The following is a 20809-nucleotide window of genomic DNA, read 5'->3' on the forward strand; positions in this document are numbered from 1 at the left end:
ATTTTATAGTTAGTTTGTTGCAATTAGGATCCATGAAAGGTCCAACATGACAAACATGGTGTGGCTCTGTCTCAAATCCATCAGTAGTTTTCCTCATCCCTCTTTTTCATATCAATATATTTGCAATATATTTGCTAATAAAATTGGGTTGTTTTCCCTATACAGTTTCCATAGTATGCATTTTTCTGATTGCAGCCCTTGGGTATTTAGCATATCCCTCAGTTCCTTGTATTTCCTAAGTACAGTCTGCCCTTGTGGACTAAATTTAGTCTGGATTAAATTCAGCTTCAGTATTTTGGGCAAGAATGCCAGAGTGTATAGTATGGTATACTTTCTATTATGGTATACTCTCTATTACACACAGGAGTCCTCTATTGTCTGTCTCTTTTTTCATAAAGTTAATAATGACATTGGATCAGGTATTATCAGAATGATCCATCCATTATAAATTTTTCTGTAAACTAATAGTTTTAACTGCCAATGATGACCATCACTTGCACTCATTGTTCCATTAGGGGGTGTGAAAATGTTAATATTCTACACTGTCATTTCTTCTGAATTCATTAGCTATAAAGAAGTGCATGTTCATCATTACTGGGTTACTGTGAGTTGTGAGTCAAAAGCAAAAAAAGGTGAACCATGCCTGCTGCATGCTTCCATCCACACTGTGTGCTCAGTTCAACAAAGACACCTTTATCCTCTGACTTTTGCTTGAGTATGTCTCACAGGTGTCCTGGAATGGAATCAAGGAATGGTGGGAGTGGAGTTTACTTCCACTTCCTTTTCTGTGCGAGTGTCTTCACCAGCTACATCCATTACATCTGTCTACATAGACTCTCTTCGCTCACTTCCAACACCACCCCTTTCTTTGCTCCTTCAAGTTTTGTGAGAATCATGGGCCCCCAATGTTATCCGGCCATGTTGTTTTCCTACATATACTCTGCCTGTACTTTTTTATACAGTTGCTTTGTTCAGTCTCCAGTGACACAGTTTGCACCATGTGTCTCACATCAGGAGGTAAATTACTTTGGGCTGTGGTTTAGATCTTAAAAGTCCCCCAAAAGCTCGTGTGTTGGAAGCTTGGTCCCCTATTGATGACACAATTGGGAGATGTTAAAAACTTTTAAGTAGAGAGCCCTGGTTGGAGGAAATTAATCATCAGGGGTGTGTTGTTGAAAGGCACATTGGGACCTCTGCTCCTCTCTACCCTTCTCTCTCCACCTCTCTCTCTCTCTCTCTCTCTCTCTCTCTCTCTCTCTCTCCCCTTCCTTACCACCATGAGGTAGACAGTTGTGCTCTGTCATGTGCTCCCTGCCATGATGTTCTGACTTACTACAGGTCCCATATCTAGTGACCATGGACTGAAACCATAAGCCCAAATCAAACTTCCTCCTTAAAAGTTGAGATTCTCAGTTATTTTGTTACAGTTTTGGAAAATTGGCTAACATACCATGTTCTCCTCCTCTTCCTTCTTATTTATTTATATTTCTGTCTAACTTAAGTGACTGAGAAAAGAGAAATGTTCTTCATTTTAACAATTCTGTGAGCTGTCATAAGACTTCTTTCATAGGTTGATACATTCTCTGTATTTAAAAGTAGATGGATGGAGCACTTTCTTAATGTGTGGGCTAGATGAAGTTTATCTTTAATCACTATTTTATTCTTTTAATATTTTTTTGTTTTACTGTTGAGAAGCTCTGTTACCTTCAGACAGAGGTACATCAAAATATTTTACTTTGATGATTGGTTTTTCTTCTTTTTCATCCATTCTTAATTTTTATACTCAATGCTCTTAAGCTATTTTATTACTATTTTATTACTGTCCCTATAACATATAATACTATTATATCTACTCCTGCCTTTCAAATTAGTTTCATTTGTTTACTATTTATATAGTGTTTCTTACTTATCCTCTACTGACACATATTTTGGAATTTTGGTTCTTAATCAAGTCTTGAAATCCTTTTTTAAAAACTGGAAGATTCTTTGTATTTAGGATTGTTTTTTTTCCTATATTGGACTCAAATTATTATTTTGAAGTATTTATTTCCTCCCCATTATTCTACCCACCTCCTTTCTTGCAACTTTTAAAGTTAATTGAGATTTTCCCTTTTGCAAAATTTCCCTCATTTGAATCTGTTTCTGTTAAGTAGATATGACTTCAGAAGGGCTTAAAAATGAATACTTAATGACCAAAGTATAAAATTAACAATTATCTCTACCCTATTTTGGAACAACAAAAATACCTTAAAATTCTTTAGCTCTAATCAATTATCTGCTTTCTCAGTGGTTTACAAATATTATCTAATATTTTAGAATATCTTAATATTTTATCACCTCAATTGAAATGTTTTCCCTGGCCATCACTTCTTTCTTCTCTTTTGTTAAAATAACTTCTGGAGATATATCTAACTTTCAAAATTACCTTTGGTAATTTTGGTAGCTGATTATCTGACAAATTCTGGAATGTTAAGACTTTTTCACTTCTTCCTCTTCCCTTTCTTTTTTATTTTGTATGTCTTTGTCTCTCTATGTTGCAATATGGACTATTTATAGATATTTTTTTCAATTCTCTAGCTTTTACTTCATCTGAGCTTACTCTGTTGCTTAAGTCATCCATAGGGTTTCTAATTTCTATTATTAGATTTCCATTTCTAGGAAATCGTTTGTTACTTTAAAATGGGCTCTATTTTTACAGTTTCATCTTCCTTTATTCTACTTTCTACCCCTCTTTTATGTCTTTACATATATTAAATATGTATTTTATATTCTGCAGCATAATTCCAGTATCTGAGGCTTGATGAATCTGATTCTGAAGTTCATTGTTTCTATTGATATGCATTCATAATAGTTTGTACCCTGACAGATTTAGTAAGTTGTGAGAATTTTTAGGCCTGTATGCAGGGCATATTATTGCAGAAAGGACTTGCAGAGATACCTTTTTTGTAGTCTCTCCTGAGCTGAGCTTGAGAGAGCCACATTCCACCCATTCTGGGGCAGCCTCCCCCTTAGCCTTGTATGCAGGCTGCCTCTATTCTTCTGCTCTGGAGTTGCATATTAAAATTTTTGTTTTAGGTCAATGATTTTCTTTAAATTTTTTTTTAGTTGTAGATGGACACTATACTTTTATTTTATTTAAATTATTTTTATGTAATGCTGAGGATCAAACCCAGTGTCTCACACATGCCAGGCAAGTGCTCTATCACTGAGCCACAATACAAGCCCAGGGCAATGCTCTTCAAATAGAGTGTTATACCTCCTTTAATTGCTCATATTCATTTTAATGGATTACAAAGAGTATTTTAAAAAATAGATCAGAATTATATAGTGTAAAAACAAAACATTTGAACACATCACACATAAAGTTGTTTTGTATGCATGTGCATGCATGAGTGTTTGTGGGTGCATGCATATGTGGGTTTTTTTTGTGTGTGTGTGTGTGTGCGCATTTGTATATATGTGCATTAGGTCAATGCATAAAAAGTTAGAAAGACACTGCTATAGACCAACAGGGACCAGAATATAATCCCAGGACAAATTTCAACTCCCTGCAGATTTATTTTCTTATTTTTGACTATCTGGTATCACTTAAGAAATCTTTACTACCTTATGGTTATAATATTAATCTCTTATACTTGCTCTTTAAATTTCATTGCTTTGCTTTTCACCTTAGACTTATAATCCACTGGAAGATGACTTTTCAGAGGACTGTGAATTAGACATACAATATCATTTCCCTGCATATATATCTCTCTATCCCAGCACCATTTATTAGAAAGTCCATACTCTCCCAACCATTCTGCAAAGCCATCTTCATCAGAAAGTAAACACATACACACGCACACACACACACACACACACACACACACGCACGCGCGCACACACACACACACACACACACACACACACTGCATTCTTAAGTGGCTGATTGTTTCCTTATGGTATCATCTAATGCTGCCATTTTTCTATTTTTATTGTGTCATTCCTTGCCTTCCTTCCTCCCCTTTATCTAATTTTCTGTAAACAGGCTTGATTTTGATTCCAGCTACTATGGCTTAGATGTGTTTTTTTTCACCCAAAGTTTCACTTGCTGAAAGTGTAGATCCCAGTGTGTGGCAATGTCAAGGTGGTGGAAACTTTAAGAGGTGGGAGAGAGCTGGAATTAATTTGGTCATGTGGATGCCACACTCATGAAGGAACTTATGCTGTCTCACAAGAATGGGTCAAGTCTTGTAAGAACGGGTTGTTATTAAGTGAGTTTAACTTTCTTAGTTCACTTTCTTGCTATGTGAACTCCCTCCTATTCTCTTCTGCCATGTGATACCATTTGTTATGTTGTGACATAGTCAGAGGGCTTGCTCCAGACATTGGCACCATGCTATTTGGGCCTTCCAGCTGCCAGAATTATGAGCCAAATTAATCTCTTTTCTTTATAAATCAGCAGTATCCGTGTTTTAATTTTTATACCAACACAGAATGGACTAAGAAACTAGCTTAACTTTTTGGGGAAGAACATGTCACAGATACTGTGAACTTTACATGGGTACTGTCACGTCATGTCAGAGGGTTGTCCCATGTTTGATAAAGCTTGTTTCCAGTAGGTCTTCAATAACAAAAGAAAATAAAAATGTCTTTAAAAATAAAAAAAAAGCTAAGATTGATCTTTTAGAGATTATTCAGCTGATCCCTCCATTATAAAGTCCTCTGCCAATCTTTTACCTAAAATCTTTTTTTTGTTGTTGTTGTGTTTTCAGGATTGACTATTTCCCAGTTCCATTATTTTATAGTGAATTATGAAATTTTTGTTGTTGTTTGTTTGTTTTTTGCATTTCTTCTCTGTTTTTTTTTTCCTCTGTGAAGAAGAATCTTCTTTCATCATCTACATAGTTAGCCTGAAAAACAATTCACACAAGAAAGGCAAGTTAAATGTGTGATTCATTTTGTTGTCAGTTTTAATAGTAAATTGTTGATACCCTTGAAATTTCTAATTCTTAAGTGTTACAATAAAATCTTGAATATAGACATAGATAAAGTTATATCAAGAGCTGTTTTACTTTCCGTGAATCAGTTATTCTCCTTAGGCCTCAGGTTGGCTCCGATATCTTTTGTTGTTGTTGCTGTTCTGGGGCTTGAACCCAGGGGTGCTTTACCACTGAGCTACATCCCCAGTCTTTTTTATTTTTTATTTTGAGACAGGGTATAATTAAGTTGCCTAGGGTCTCACTATATTGCTAAAGCTGGTCTTGAACTTCGATCCTCCTGCCTCACTGGCAACACAGGCCTGCGCCACTGTGCCTGGCATCCAAAGTCCTTTTGGCACAGTCCTGGTTAGTTTCTAATAGCTTACTTGCTTTCTGGAACATAAAGAAGCCCCAGGGTTTATTTTTGTTTTTGTTTGTTTGTTTGTTTGTTTTTACAATTTTTGTCCCAGCCCTTTAATCATCTAAAGTTTCTGGTTCTTCTTTTTTGATGGCAAATGACAATTTGTATTGCAAAGATGTTTAATTTTACTGCACAGTCATTGCTCTGGTGTTCACAGCTATGTTATTCATATACTTCTATAAAATGAGAGACATAAGGCAGGTGTTTTTACTAATATTTTCAACTCAGATTTAGATCTATCGGATTTTTAAATTCTTACTTATGTGAGAGATTTTGGTTTCTGATAATAATTTGTTTCATTATACTATATAGTCACATAAACTTCTTTTAAAACAATACTGTTAATACTAAAATTATGCTACCTTTTAATATTATTTTAAAGTTCCTTTAGTTGTGCACATATATCTTGTGAAGGATGTGAAGTTAAAATATTGTGGTTTTGGGTCACTTGGAATAAATCTTTTCAGCAGGATTTTGTCATCAAGTTCTACACAATCACAGTTGTTCACAGTCATTTGTCCTTATTGATGGACATTCAGGTGGTCTACTATCTGTCATAAATAGTGCTGCAATAAGTAACTTTGTACATATATTATTTCATGTACATTCCAATGTGTTTTGGGGATAGATTCCTAGACATAGGATTCCTGGGAAAAACATCCAGAATTTCTCCTGATTTTCTCCAATATTCCTCTATAAGAATGGAGGTTATATAATCCCTCGTTATGAGACTGGGAGTATCAATTTCTTCACAGCTTCACCAACAGAATGTATTTTTAGATTTTTTCAATTTACCATTCTGATAGGTGAGAAATGGTATCTCAGTGGAGCTTTAATTTGCATTTTCTTTATTAGGGGTTGAACTCCCAGAGGCACAGAGCATATACTATTAAGGTGAAGGCATTAGTTGGGAAGGGATGGTATCCTGTAATTTGGGATGCGAACATGTGAGAAGACCCTGTTGTGGCTGGGAATGTTGAAATCACAAATTTGATGAGTCCTTTGTTGCCAACACAAGTAGAGTGCCAAATCCCAGGGGCAATGTCATCTCCTCTCACAGTGATAACACCTTTTCACCTCTGCCTAAAGAGATTAACCCTACATTGGCTAAGGAAATTATAATGACCTCTCCTAAGGCAGTTGTAAAGCAAGACAATGCTCATTTTTCTCAATATCTCTGCTCCCACAACCTTCTTTGCTTCTAAACCCATAACTAGATTCATATCCCAGCAAGTCCCTAAAGGTGAGATGTAAAGTGTGACCAAGGAGGAAGACTGCTACACTCCAGAAGCAATAATTTAGATTCTTGTTTACAAGCATAAATCTATGGAACAGGTGTGGGAATGGAAGTTAAGAATGTGGGATAATGGCAGAAGGAACATAAAGTTGGATCAGGCCAAATTTATATATCTGAGTCCACTAAGCATAGATTTAAGCAGAGATTCTGCATTTAATGTTGTATCTCAGGGAGTAAGAAAGGGCTGTTTGTTTGATTGAATGAAACATTTATCAAAACATGACCCACTGTGAGTGAATTAGAGATGTCCAATATTTCTAGGTTTAACACAGAGGAAGAGCTTCAAAGACAGATAGATTGGAATGCTTCAAACCTACTCACCCACACTAGAAGAATCCAGAAGGTGGACTTTTCTTTGAGAAATAGGTTTGTGAAGGGATCCCTTGCATCCTTGAAGAGCTACATGGTTGCTAGACCTTCTGTGGAAAACACTATCACTGAATTGGAAAACTTAAAAACAATGGAAATAATTGGGCCACTTAACCACCAAAGACAAAGTGGGTATAATTTCAGTTATAGACAGCAGGAACAAAGCAACAATGTGAGTAGTCTTGCTCATGTAAATCCACGACGTCAGCAAAATAATCATGATTTTCTTCAAAGCTGAAATAGATATAAAGACTAATAAATTCTTAATTGATCTGTATAAGCATATATTTGCATATACATTATGTTTTAATCTCCTCTCATCATTTTATCAATTAACATAAGATAACATAAGATACACTAACTTTATATCAGTATTTAAGTATTGTTAATTTTACATCATAGTATTAAAGTTAGGGAATATTAAAAGAAGTATAAACATTACTCAAGGACTTTACCTCCTTTATGAGGAGGGGATTAGTGCAGTTTTAGTTGTACACAGGATAGTCATATCATGCTAGGGGGGACTATGATGTAGTTATTGGCTCTATTTAGAAATCTCTAAGTATAGTTTAAGGAGATGTGTATGATGTGGAGTTGACAAAGGATAGACTCTTTATAAGTAATCATAGGGTAATTAGGGTAGTTGATAAGACTTTTGTTTTGTTTTGTGGGAATATCTGTGAAGAGGCTTCCAGAAGAAATTGACATTTATGTCTGTATGCTGAATGAGGAAGATCCAAACTCTCCCAGTGTGCGCAGAGAAACTGGATAGAATAAATAGGCAAAGGACAGATAAATACACTCTCCTGGGACCAGAATACCCTTCTCATGCCCTTGGATATCAGAATTTCAGGATGTCTATCCTTTAGACTCAAGGATTTGCATGAGCAGGGCTCCCCAATCCCTCCCAGTTTCCTGACTTTCTACCTAGAACTTAGAGTCACACCTTTGTCTTCACTAGTTCTGAGGCTTTTTGCCTTGAAGTAAGCCATACTGCATCCCTATTTCTCCAGCTTACACTGCCTATCATATAACTTCTCATTCTTTATAATTGTGACAATCAATTTCCCTAATGAATACTCTCTTATCTTTCTAGTCTGTCACCTCTGTTTATTAATGTACCATGCTCTTTCAGTATGAGATGTATAGAATATTTTTTTATCAAATCAGACTAGTCTAATGATCTAATCTCTCTGTTGTAACTTTTTTTGGTTCAATCACTTTTATTAACCTATTAATGTTACATTTTATACACAATATCTAGTCATCTTCTCTACTTTAGCACATCATGTTAACAGTAAAAAGCCAAATAAGATGGCTAAACTTCAACCTAGCATTTTAATATCCTCTGGACAAGGGAAGCTAGAAAGCTAATCACTTTACCCACATGTAAATGTAGTGTTCCAAAATAACTAGAAAGTTGCCACACTTTTAAGCAGGGGAGGAAGAAAAACAACTTTCATTTTGGTCTTTTGTTCTAGCAAATTATACTTTCAATTAACAGCAACAATGATATAAAAAATGCTCTGCCTTTTGAATTTATTAACTTCAATACAAATTAAAATATAATATTGGAGCCTTTTACAAAGTAATAGCTAGCAGCTACATTCATCAGTGCAGCTGGCCTCCTTATCGATACCCAGGTCCAGGTTGGGTATAGCCCTGACCAAAGTTACGTGCATAAGGGTCAGGCCCACTTGGAGGAGGGGCCATGGTACTTCCAGAAGGTGTAGTAAAACTTGGTCTTGGTTGATAAGCCCTGGGTTGGTTTGGAGCCATTCCAGGCTGAGAGGCAGGGGCCATGGTGTAATTAGTAGGCTGAGACATTTGGGTAGGATAATGGCTCACCTGGTACTGCTGTGGTGGTTGAGCACCCAGTTGCTGAGGCTGACCAGAAAATATTGGAGCTGGTGCCTGGGAAGTTGGTTACTGGCTATATCCCTGAAACTGCTGAGGTTGTGGGGTCTAGTCTGCTGACTATAGCTAGCTGAATACTGAATACCATACTTCTGAGGTGGCTGAGGTGGAGCTTGAGGCTGTTGGGCACCATAGCCGGCTTGCTGCTGGTACTGTTGGTACATCTGACCTTCAATCTGACCTGCTTATGTTTGGGCTCCTGTATATGGAGGCTGTTGTAGCTGAACTCCTGGTGGGTGAGCTGCTGAAGAGGAGGAAGCAATGCTGTCGGGCCTTCCTGAAAGGTCGTCTGAAGGAACACTGGGTGGCCCTGAAACCTGATCATCTGTTAAATCAAACGCTGACATTACATTTTTATTGATTTCATCTTGTTTTTTCAAAGGATCAAAAGCTGACATACTTGCTGCCATAACCTGAGTAGACTGTTTTCCAAAAGAATCAGAAGCAGCAGGCTTTTCTTCCCTACCATCCACAGTATCATTTTCAGGAATATTGGTGGAAGGTCCTGGTTCTCCAGGTGGTTTCAAGCTATCCAACAAGTGATTCACTTTATTCCTAAGTTCTATCAGTTCTTGATGGAGAAATTTCACCTGACTTGATTCAAGGAGTCTTGGTTGGCCATTAACAAACAATGTCAGTTTCAGTATCTTACTGCACTGAATAGCAAAGGAAAGGTCAGAACTATCAAAAATTGTTATAAGATCTCCACCTTCATCTTTATTGTAACTTCATCATTACTTAGAAGGTTTCCTCTGAAAACTTGATGCATCATTAGCACTAACTCATCGTATCTTCATAAGTAATATCTTCATTATGAATGGGAATTCATATCCTCCCCAAATTGAGCTTTGATAATTGTCTTCCCTCTTAGGTCCAACTGTCCATTCATGGTGGACTCCAGGATATTCTTATATAACTATAGAGAAAGACGGCTTACAAGGCCATCGCCTTTGCTCCAGACTCTGTTGACAGACTGATGAGAGGCCACCACAATAGACCCTCCGCAGCCACTGCACCTAGCTCGCAGACTGCCCTGGGCCCCAGCCAATCGCACAGACCCAACTAGGCTAGCCCCCCCCCCCTTTTTTTGACATGTGTATTGGAATGACTTTATTTAAGTACACTGGGCCCCATCAGGCAATGTGGTTTGTGAGAGGCTGTTCGAAGGACAGGTTTGAGCTAAGAGAAGGGGGGTGAGCTGGATAAGCACACAGCAGTATGTGGGTTGCCACATTGCTTTCACACACCTGCTTCGGCCCACACCTGGCAGGGGCCTTTGGTCATAGGAATACTGCCTGGAATCTAAGACTAGGTTGGGACTTGGTGTCATAGGTGAGCATCCCAGTGAAGACAGGCTCCCCCAGCTTTGTATCATTGGGGTTGAAGGTCACTACTTGAGCCACTACTAAGGGTCAGGTCTGAGCCCTCCTGGCACTCTGGTCTGGCCCTTTCCTTCACTCCCTTCCCAAATGGGTCCAAAGATGAGAACAGCACATGATCAACCCAGCGGGGGCATTCCTGCCCTTCAACCTAGTCCCCCTGCTCAGCTAGAGTGCAAGGGGCAACTTGGTTAACTGCAGCTTTTTCCAGTCTCATGGGGACTGTGTCCCCAGTGCCCCTCTCTTGCAAGGGGCCTCTGCTCAAGAGTGATTCTACCTCCTATTTCAGAAAACCCAACCAGCCACCAGACTGTTGGTTTCAGGGTGGTGAGCAAGTGCAGGAGGGAGGGGGAAAAAGGGGCTGGTGGGGAGAGTGTAGCCTTCAATCCTGAATGGTCCTGAGGCCTATGGATACTGTTAGTTCACCATCAGTGGGGAGTGGCAAGGCCCTGGATGCTACACTAAACCTAGGTGCTGTAAACATTAGTGTGAGCAGGGTGACTAGTAGGCAGGAAGCAGTGAGCCCCCCTCCCCAGTCCCCTTACTGAACAAACACTTCAATAAATAAAATTGTTAAGATGGAATTGAAACAAATCCGGATGAGAAGCGAGTAATGAGACCAGAGCCAACAGGATCCTTAAACTCTCCCAAGACCCTCTGGATGGAAGTGGAGCTTGAAGCATTAACTCTGCAGCCAATCAGAGCTGGTCTCTTCAAGTGTCCAGTGTGGTCCTGGTGACCAGGTGGACATGAGGGCTCCCTGCTTTCTCCTTACCCCAGTCTCTATAACCATAATGGAGAGCTTCTCAGCCTCTCAAACCCAAACTGCAACAAAATGAGAGGGACCTAGTCCCAGTCCCGGTCCTCAGTCCATGATCAAGAGACACCAATAGCAGAATAAGGAGCTAGGGAAGGCAGCAGCTGCCTTGGACCTCAGGGCACCTGGAGGTGGTGGTAGGGTGGGGCCAGCCCAGCCTAGGCAGGACAGCATCAAGATCTCCCTCTGGTGGCCACCAGGGTCCCACACAGCCAAGCAAAAGCCCAGCTGAGGAAGGAAATGGGGTCTCTGCCAGCGCTCTTCCCTGTCAGGGGCCAGTTAGTGGTCAACCCCAGGCCTTAGGCCATCACCATGGTGGGTCTGTTGCAACTCTTTAAGGACAAATTTGTCTATTCTTCCTTGCATATTTTTTAATATTTATTTTTTAGTTGTAGTTGAACACAATACCTTTATTTTATTTATTTACTTTTATCTGGTGCTGAGGATTGAACATGCTAGACAAGAGCTCTACTGCTGAGCCACAACACTAGCCCCCCCTTGCATATTCTTAATGTAAGCTTTATAATCACCTTGTCCAATTCATTCGTACCCTCCCCAACAGTCTCACATTAAATTGGAAAAAATACCATAGAATTGAGATCTTTATGATTCTGTGCTTTCCTATTTAACAACCTGACATGTGTTTATATTTGTTCAAGTCAAATTTTGTATCTGTCTAAAGACTCTTGTTTTTCAAATAGTTTTCCTCACCTAGGTGTTGCTGTTTTTGAGTTAAGGCACTTCCAAGTACTTTATTTTATTTTTATACTGCAAAAGGCATATTATCTTTTATTTATAATCTAGCTGGCTATTTTTGTGTATATGAAAGCTAATATAAATTTTATTTTATAACTCTTTATGGTGGGTGAACAAAAATACAATTAAGATTTGTATGATTATAAATATAAATTTATTCCCTGTAAGAGTTTATCTTTAGATCCTTTTGAATTTTCTATGTACATAATAATCTGCAGGTAATGGCACTTGCAGCTGTTACTTTCTAATCACTCTATTTTTTTCTGGATAAAATATGCTGGTGCAAGCAAAAATCCCTGTTTTACTTCTGATATCCAAGTGCAAGGTTTCAATATTTCTTCATTAAGTTTCCTTTTTGGTTTGTCGTTTTTATAGTGCTGGTGATTTGAACCCAGGGCCTCTACTGAGCTACAGTCCCAACCTTTTGATAAGTAAGTTTTTCTGATTCTTCTTTTCTATCTTCCTAGTTTTTGTTTGTTTTGGCACTGGGGATTGAACCCAGAGTGCTTTACTACTGGGCTACATCCCGTTATGTTTTATTTTTACTTTTTATTTTGAGACAGGGTCTTGCTAAGTTGCTGAGGGTCTTGTTAGGTTGTTGAGGCTGGCCTTGAACTTGCATCAGCTTCCCAAGTCACTGGGATTACTGGCATTTGCCACCACACCCAGCAATTTGGTTCTTCATATAAGATCAATACTGCAATCCTGGGCTAAAACCAACTTGGTTTATAAAACTTTAAAAAAATTTGATTGATCTAAATTTCCCATATTTTAAAGAATATTTTACTTAAATGCATAAGGAAAATGGACTTTGAATCATCTTTTTCAATTTAACCTTGGAAGGTTTTGGTATCTGGATTTTGCTAGCCTCATTATTTGTAGTGAATGGATATACATATTTTTATATTATACATATATATAATATATATATATATATATTTATTATATATATATATATAATTTTCTACATTTTCTTTGTAATTTTCTTTACACATATATATATGTATATATACATTTTTTTATATATATATATAATACTCTGTCTGTTATGGTTTAGATATGACACGTCCCCCAAAAGCTCATTGTGAGATAATGCAAGAAAGTTCAGAGGGGAAATTATTAGATTATGAGAATCTTAATTTAAGCAGTGCATTAATTCACTGATAGGGATTAACTGTGGGCAGGTAGGGTGAGGTGCATCATCTGGGGTGTGCCTTTGTGGTATATATTTGTCCATGGTAAAGGGAATCTCTCTCTGCTTCCTAATGCAATGTCCTGAGCCACTTTGTTCTACCACATTCTTCTGCCATGATGTCCTGCCTTACTTTGAATCCTGAGGAATGGAATCAGCCATCTATGGACAATTGTAGGGAGACATCATCTCAAAAATTATATTTAAAAAGGGCATTGAGGGGAAGGGGCTGTGGTTCAGTGGCAGAACACTTGCCTAGCATGTGTGAGAAAGTGGGTTCAATCCTTAGCACTGCATACAAAAAAATAAATAAAACAAAGGCATACTGTCCATCTACCACTGCAAAATTTTTTTTTTAAATGGCTAGTATGCACAAGGCCCTGGGTTCAATCCTTAGAACTGAAAAAATTGTTGGTATTATTTTTCCACAACTGTTTGATAGCTTCCAGGGTTAAGAAATCAGGCCTGCATTGTTTTTACTGGAAGGCTAATTCATCTATATTTAAATGTTTGTAGTGCTCTTCATAGTTTTTTAGCCTATTTCAAATGTGATAGTTGGCAATTTTTTAGTTCTGATTCTTTTGCTATTTTATTTACAATTAGTTTTATCAAGGGTTTATAAATTTTTAACCTTGAAAGGTTTTGATATCTGAATTTTTATTGATTTTTTAAAAATGATGATAGTGGAATGCATTACAATTCTTATTACACATATACAGCACAACTTTTCATATCCCTGGTTATATATAAAGTATGTTCACACCAATTCGTGTCTTCATACCTGTACTTTGGATAATGATGTCCATCACATTCCACCATCCTTGCTAATCCCCTGCCCCCTCCCTTTCCCTCCCAGCCCCCTGCCCCCTAGAATTCATCTATTCCTCCCATGGTGCCCCTCTCTACCCCATTATGAGTCAGCCTCCTTATATCAGAGAAAACATTTTTGGGGATTGGCTAACTTCACTTAGCATTATCTTCTCCAATGCCATCCATTTACCTGCAAATGATTTTATTCTCTTTTATTGCTGAGTAAAATTCCATTGTGTATATATGCCACATTTTTTTTATCCATTCATCCACTGAAGGGCATCTAGGTTGGCTCCACAGTTTAGCTATTGTGAATTGTGCTGCTATAAACATTGATGTGGCTGTGTCCCTGTAGTATGCTGTTTTTAAGTCTTTTGGATAGAGACCCCAATAGCTGGGTCAAATGGTGGAATTTTGATAGCCTCATAAAATTATCTGGGGAGTGTAGATAATACTCTGACAAAGCTTCATCAAAATTGGTATTAAAAAAGTTAATTTCCCATATTTTATGTTTACTTTCTATTAACTTCTACTTTATAGCTTTCTTTTTTCCATTACACATGAAAAATATAAAGATATACTATGTTCATAGATTGGAAACAATATTGCAACATTATCCTAACTAAAATTTCAGCAAATTTGGTATGTTGTGAAATTTGACAAGTTGATTCTATGCTTTATGTGCTCAGTATGGCCAAACTAAAATAGAAATGACACACTGTGGAACATATGTGCATTTTACATGACAGAAAAAAATATTAGTTTTTTTAATGATTTCAAATCAATGAGAAAAATATCAACAAATTTTAAAACATGCAAAACACATAATAGTTGAGTCACAGATATGACTAAATAAATGGGTTTTAAACATAGATATGATGTTGAAATATTCACTTAAACCATGCAATTTGAGCATTATTAAAGTAAAAATGTATAGAATCCCTACAAAACTTGATATACCCTTAAGTTTGCAGAAAATTTAGTAATGATGAAGTAAATCAGACCAAAAATTAGTAAGGGTGAATAAACATTTGAAAAATACAATTAACAAGCTTGAATTACCACATTATAGCATAATTGTCACCACCATATTAACTTATATTAACAAATATTTTGTGTATCCTAATCTTCAACCAAAGAGAGATTATTAATAAATGATTTTAAGTAATACCAGCACATATTTTTAAAAAAGCTTCCCATGATTCTATTCTACTTTCTGAAAAAAAAGTAGCATAAAATCTGCAATGATTATGCAGTGAAATACAATAATGAGTATACCTATGACTTCACTTAATAGAGACCATATAATTTTTTTTCCCAAAGTTGTAAGGTACCAAACCTCAAAGCCAATCTCAAAGAATACCAAATAATCAATTTCATATACATAAGAAATAGTCTTTAATGACTATTTAAAGATAAAAATCAATGGTAAAATATAGCTAAAAAGCCATATTCCTTTGGAAGTGAAAAAACACACTGCTAAATAATTCAAGGGGTTGTGGAATAACAATAGAAATAATGAAATATATATGAGTGAATGATAAATAATGACTACATATCAATACCTGAGTGATGTTGCTAAAATAATAATTAGAGGAAAATTTAAAACTTTAAGTGCATCCATTAGAAAAGAAGAAAGATTGACCATTATTGAACTTATCACAGAAAAGAAGGTGCCAATAAATCATATTAGAAGGACCATATCATCAGATCAAGTAGTAGATGAAAAGTTATAAAAGACGAGACAATATAGTTTGTCATTACAGTGAAAAAATTAAATACATAATGCTCTAGAGCATATATATAAAGTGCAGTCCAATTAAAGTTACAGGAATTAAATTCTGAACCTCACCTACATTCACTCATCAAATGGCAGACTTACAGTGTTTCATGTAAGGCTTATAACACTTTCTAATAATAAAGAGATTAGCATTTTAGTCAAATTGTTTCATAGAATACATAGAGAAGCAAAGGTATTCAACTGATACTGATGTCGTGAGGCTAATAAAACCCTCATGCTAAAACCTTAAAAAGATAGACTATTTCATTTTAATTAAATATAGTAATGTGGGGGAAGTCACAATATGAAAATATAGGGTTCATCCCAAGAATAGTTTAACTGAAAAATTTCTCATTGTAACGTATAGCATTAACAAAACGACAAGAACAAAAGATTTGATTATTTCAGTCATTCTTGGAAATGTTCATAAAGGCCATTTCTGATAAAAAGTTCATTATAATAGCAGAGAATTTAACCTGACTTATGCTGTGATCATTTCTTTTTAACAATATCCTAGATCTCACCAAAAGCAATGAGAAAAGAGTCATATGAATTAGAAAGAAGCAGGATAGTTGCCATTTTATAGACAAGTTTATTTTTTTTTACATAATCCCTCAAAGAATCTAAAGATAACACATTTAGAACTAACTATTCACTGAGCTCAAGTTGTCAATTGCTAGATTCAAGCTCAATCTATAAAAATCAACAAAGTTCCAACACATCGGCAATAATTATTAATTTTATCTTCGCTTATTCCTTCTTGACTGGGCTTCTTTTATGTGGATCAGAGTTTCTAAAGTATCATTTTTCTTCTCTCTTGTGAACTTATTTTAACATTTCTTGCAAGACAGGTCTATTCATGACAAATTTCTTCAATTTTTGTTTGTCTAAGTAAGTCTTCACTTCTTTTTTTGTGAAGAATGAATTTACTGAGTACAGAGTTCTAGGTTGGCATTTTTGTTTTCTTTCGACACTAAATACGTCAATCCAATCTTCTTGCTTGAATGTTTTCTGAGGAGGTATCAGATATCAATCTTATCCTTGTTTCTCTATGGGTGGTTTTGCTTTGTTTTGTTTTTGTTTGTCCTCTGATAACTTTTCAAGATTTCCTTCTTGTCTTCAGTTTTCTGCTATTTGAATATGACATACCTAAGTAAGGTCTTGTCCCCCACACCGCCTCCCCCACCTTCATTGAGTGTGGTGCTCTTGGAGCTTCTTGGATTGGTGGTTGGTGTTGTTTTTTAATTCTGGAAAGTTCTCAGTCATTATTACTTCAAATAGTTTCTGTCTTCCTTTCTCTCTTCCTTCTATTTCTGGCATTTTCATTATGTATTTGTTATACTTTTTGTAATTGTCAAACATTTCTTGAGTATTTTGTTCTAACTTTCTTGTTAAAAAATTTTTGTTTTTGGTTGTTGTTGTTGTTTATGTTTGTATTTCAGCTTTGGAAGTTTTTGGTATTTCCTCAAGTTCACTGATTCTTTCCTCTACTGGATCCAGTATACTTAAGAGCCTAGCAAAGATGCACTTTGTATCTATTATGGTGTTTTTGGTCTCTAGCATTTCTTTGTGATTCTCAGAGTTTCCAACTCCTTGGTTACATTATATATCTGTTCTTGCATAGCTGATTTTGATTCCTGGTCTGATAATTTCCACAAATTTTTGAGTCTGGTTCTTATGCTTGCTCTGTTCCTTCAAACTGTGCTTTGTCTTTTATTATGAAATATAGATTTTATTGAAAGTCAATGCTATAGTTTGAATCTAAAATGCTCCCCAAAGCTCCATATGTTAAGTGCCACTATGTGGCATTATTGGGAAGTGGTAGAATATTTAAGAAGTGTGGCCTAATAGAAGGAAGATAGATCATTGATGATATGCCCATGAAAGGAATATTGGGACTCTGGCCCCATCCTGTCTCTCTCTTTGCTTCCCAGAGGAAACTTCCTCTACCAGGCATACTTGCTAAGAGAGAGACTGAAAGTTCTGAAACCATATGTCAAAATAAACTTTTTCCCTTATTAAATTGTTTATCTCAGGTATTTTACCATAATGACAGAAAACTATTAATACAGCCAGGCATGGAAAAAGTAACTGAGATAGATAAATGAAGCCTTTGTGTGAGGTTTTACATTTATCTGGCTATAAGTTAGGCTACATTTACTGTGTACTGTATTGTAGATGTCATAAGCTAGAATTTCTTCTTGTGTCCTTGTTTGTACCTCTCTCTCTTTCTCTCTCTCTCTCTCTCTCTCTCTCTCTCTCTCTCTCTCTCTCTCTCTCTCTTTGGTGGTACGAAGCAAAAGTTTCCTAGAGACTCTTTTAAATAAGGCCTGGGGCATCCATTTCTTCAGGTAATATTTCCATTATAATACAGGAGCCTTATTAATGTACTGGTAAGTTGTGGGTGGAAGGGAAACATTTTATAGTTCTATAGTTAGGTCTCAGTATTTTAGAGATCCTGTGCCCTTGGACTCTGACCTTCACAACTGCTTCTTAGGCTCCTCCTGGTTTAGGTGAGACAGACTGGCTAGAGGGAAGTAGCACTGATATTTCCCTTCCCTCAGGCCATTTAGTCTCTCATAAAGCCAAAGCCCATCATTGGGCAGTTGGTAAATACTGTCCCATTAGGGCAGACCTTGTTAAGTCAGAATTCTCTAAGAACATTTCAGAATAGCTACTCTTCCTTTCCTGCTGTTGGGATTTAAGAGAATTTTTCTGTAACTTTCACCATGAGAACTTAGTAGGGCTCATGGAGGTAAAATTCAAGAAAGTGAGATCTCCCCAAGACAAGCTTCCCTTTGGGTTTTTAACTTTTAAATTTGTCTCTAGTCATTCATCAATGACAATGTGGCTTTTCCTACCCTGATACTGGCCACAGGGGTAGTTTCTGCTTCAAGGTTTTTGCTTCAGTAATATTGCCTGTCCACACCTTCAATTTTTTAGGACAATGGTTTTCTCTGTGACCCCAATTCTCTCGTGGATTTAAGAAGAGGTGATTTTCAGTTTTGTTAACTGTGTTCTTTTATTTAGGACAGAAATGATGATTTCTAAGCTCCTTAAATTCCTGACTAGAAACTGAAAGTCTTGAACTTTTGTTTAACAAAATAATTATTTAAAAATTTGTGCCATACCATGAGATGACATGAAGATCATGTGATATGTCAACCAAGAATAAAATTTCGCCTGGTTGAGAACAAAGAGAAATCACATTTATTTGGGGCTGATTAGGATTGCATTCTAGGAGACAGAAATGTAAGTAGTCTTGAATTGGGTGCTGAAGTTTCACAAAATAGTGGATGTGTTTATAGATTTGAACAACTGCCCATGTATGGAAACACCTTCACAAGAGCTAAAGAATAAGAAGAAACAAATTAAAGAAGGCAGGAAGGCAGTTTTACATGATCCATGTCACCCTTCTCCAAAGGCCACCACAGAGAGAAATACCATCTACAAGGAAGGAGAATGAAGTGAACACCTGACTTTGTTGTGAATCCAAACACCAGGCCCACCTCAGTGGCTTAGCCAGGCCAACCATTGTGGCCACAGGCTCCAGAAAATCATTTGGAGGAATTTGAAAGATCTACATCTGACCTTGTCATAGGTAAATAAGGGAACATAGCTGAGCCTAATCTAACTCATTGGGAGAAGGTAGTTGTTTGCAGTAGGTGCTTTCTTAGAACAAAAGATGAGAGAACTTTTTTGTAGCTTTTTCCCCCGCTAGGATCACTGGTTTCAGGAAAATTCAACAATTGTGGAAGACAGAAAGGAAGGTAAAGTTTTGGAAAAAAAGACATACTATTCAGAAAATAGTTCTGAAGCAACTGGCTTTATGCATAAAATTAAAAAAATAATTTAAAAAACATTTAATACCCTGGCACACCATAAATAAAACATGACTCCAGAAGAATTACAAACTTAAATGAGACTTCTATTTTCAGCAACTTGGCAGACTAGATAGTCTGGAAAATCTCTCATCATGAAACTTCTAGAAATGATGAGTAAAAAAATAGGAAGGTACACAAAACAGGCTTAATAAGAGATACCGCATAATGAACACCATAGAGTGTGTGTGTATGTGTATATATATATATATATATATATATGTATATATATAATTAAGCCTGTTAATAAGATATATATATATTATATAATATATATAAATTCATATATATATAAATACTATATATATATATATAGTATTTAAACTTCATATATTGTTAAATATGTTTAAGATATATGTATATATAAGTGTGTTAATTACATACATATCCAACTCCTGTATCCATGGTGATACATTCCAGGACCAACCCTCCCCCCCATTGGATGCTTGTAACTGAGGATAGCATTGAACCCCTATAATATAATGCCTTTTCTATCTTAACTCAGCACTTATCATGCATTGTGAATGTAACATTAGCAGTTTGAGGTGCAATATCAAAAGTAGCACACATTTTTCCTTCTTCACAATTTCACAGATAGATTTGTTCTTACTATAGAACTTAGTAACCTAAGCGTATATTTCTTCTTTCCTTAATAAGTCAAGAACTTTTATGTTTTCAGTTAAAGGAAGCACTGTGAAGCTTATCTTTGTTATATCTGAGTTGGAAAGAGCACTATTCTCAGGCTTTTAGGCTATTGTTAAATAAAACAAGAATTACTTGGACACAAGCAATACTACAATATTCAACTGGATAAGAGAGCTAACTACTAAGTGACAAGTTGGCAGGTACTATATATAGTGTGGATACACTGGACAAAAGAATTCATGTCCTGGAAGAAGAGTGGGACAGTACAAAATTTCACTATGCTACTTAGAATGATGTACAATTAAAACTTATAAATTGTTTATTTCTGAAAATATCTGTTTAATTTTTTCAGACCACAGTTGACCAGGGATAACTCAAACTGTGGAAAGTGAAATTACAGATAAGAAAGAATTGATGTATGTATGTCTTCAAGCTAGGCAAAAGGAAGAGTCATATTACTTATAAGTTAATCATGACTAGAAACAATATAAAATCAGTAGATGTTAAGTACTGATAGAAAATAACTGGCAACTCTTCTAGTCTCTGAAACTGAGAATTCTGTAATCCCTGAAACTATCTTTGAA

The 20809-nt window shown here is 36.3% G+C and overlaps 1 pseudogene; it reads right to left on the reverse strand.

The window, feature by feature from the left end:
- Positions 1 to 8677: 8677 nt before the first annotated feature.
- On the reverse strand, positions 8678 to 9854 carry LOC101974159 (protein TFG pseudogene; annotated as a pseudogene).
- Positions 9855 to 20809: the final 10955 nt, after the last annotated feature.

The sequence above is a fragment of the Ictidomys tridecemlineatus genome, chromosome 5 (assembly GCF_052094955.1).
Source record: "Ictidomys tridecemlineatus isolate mIctTri1 chromosome 5, mIctTri1.hap1, whole genome shotgun sequence".
NCBI lineage: Eukaryota > Metazoa > Chordata > Mammalia > Rodentia > Sciuridae > Ictidomys > Ictidomys tridecemlineatus.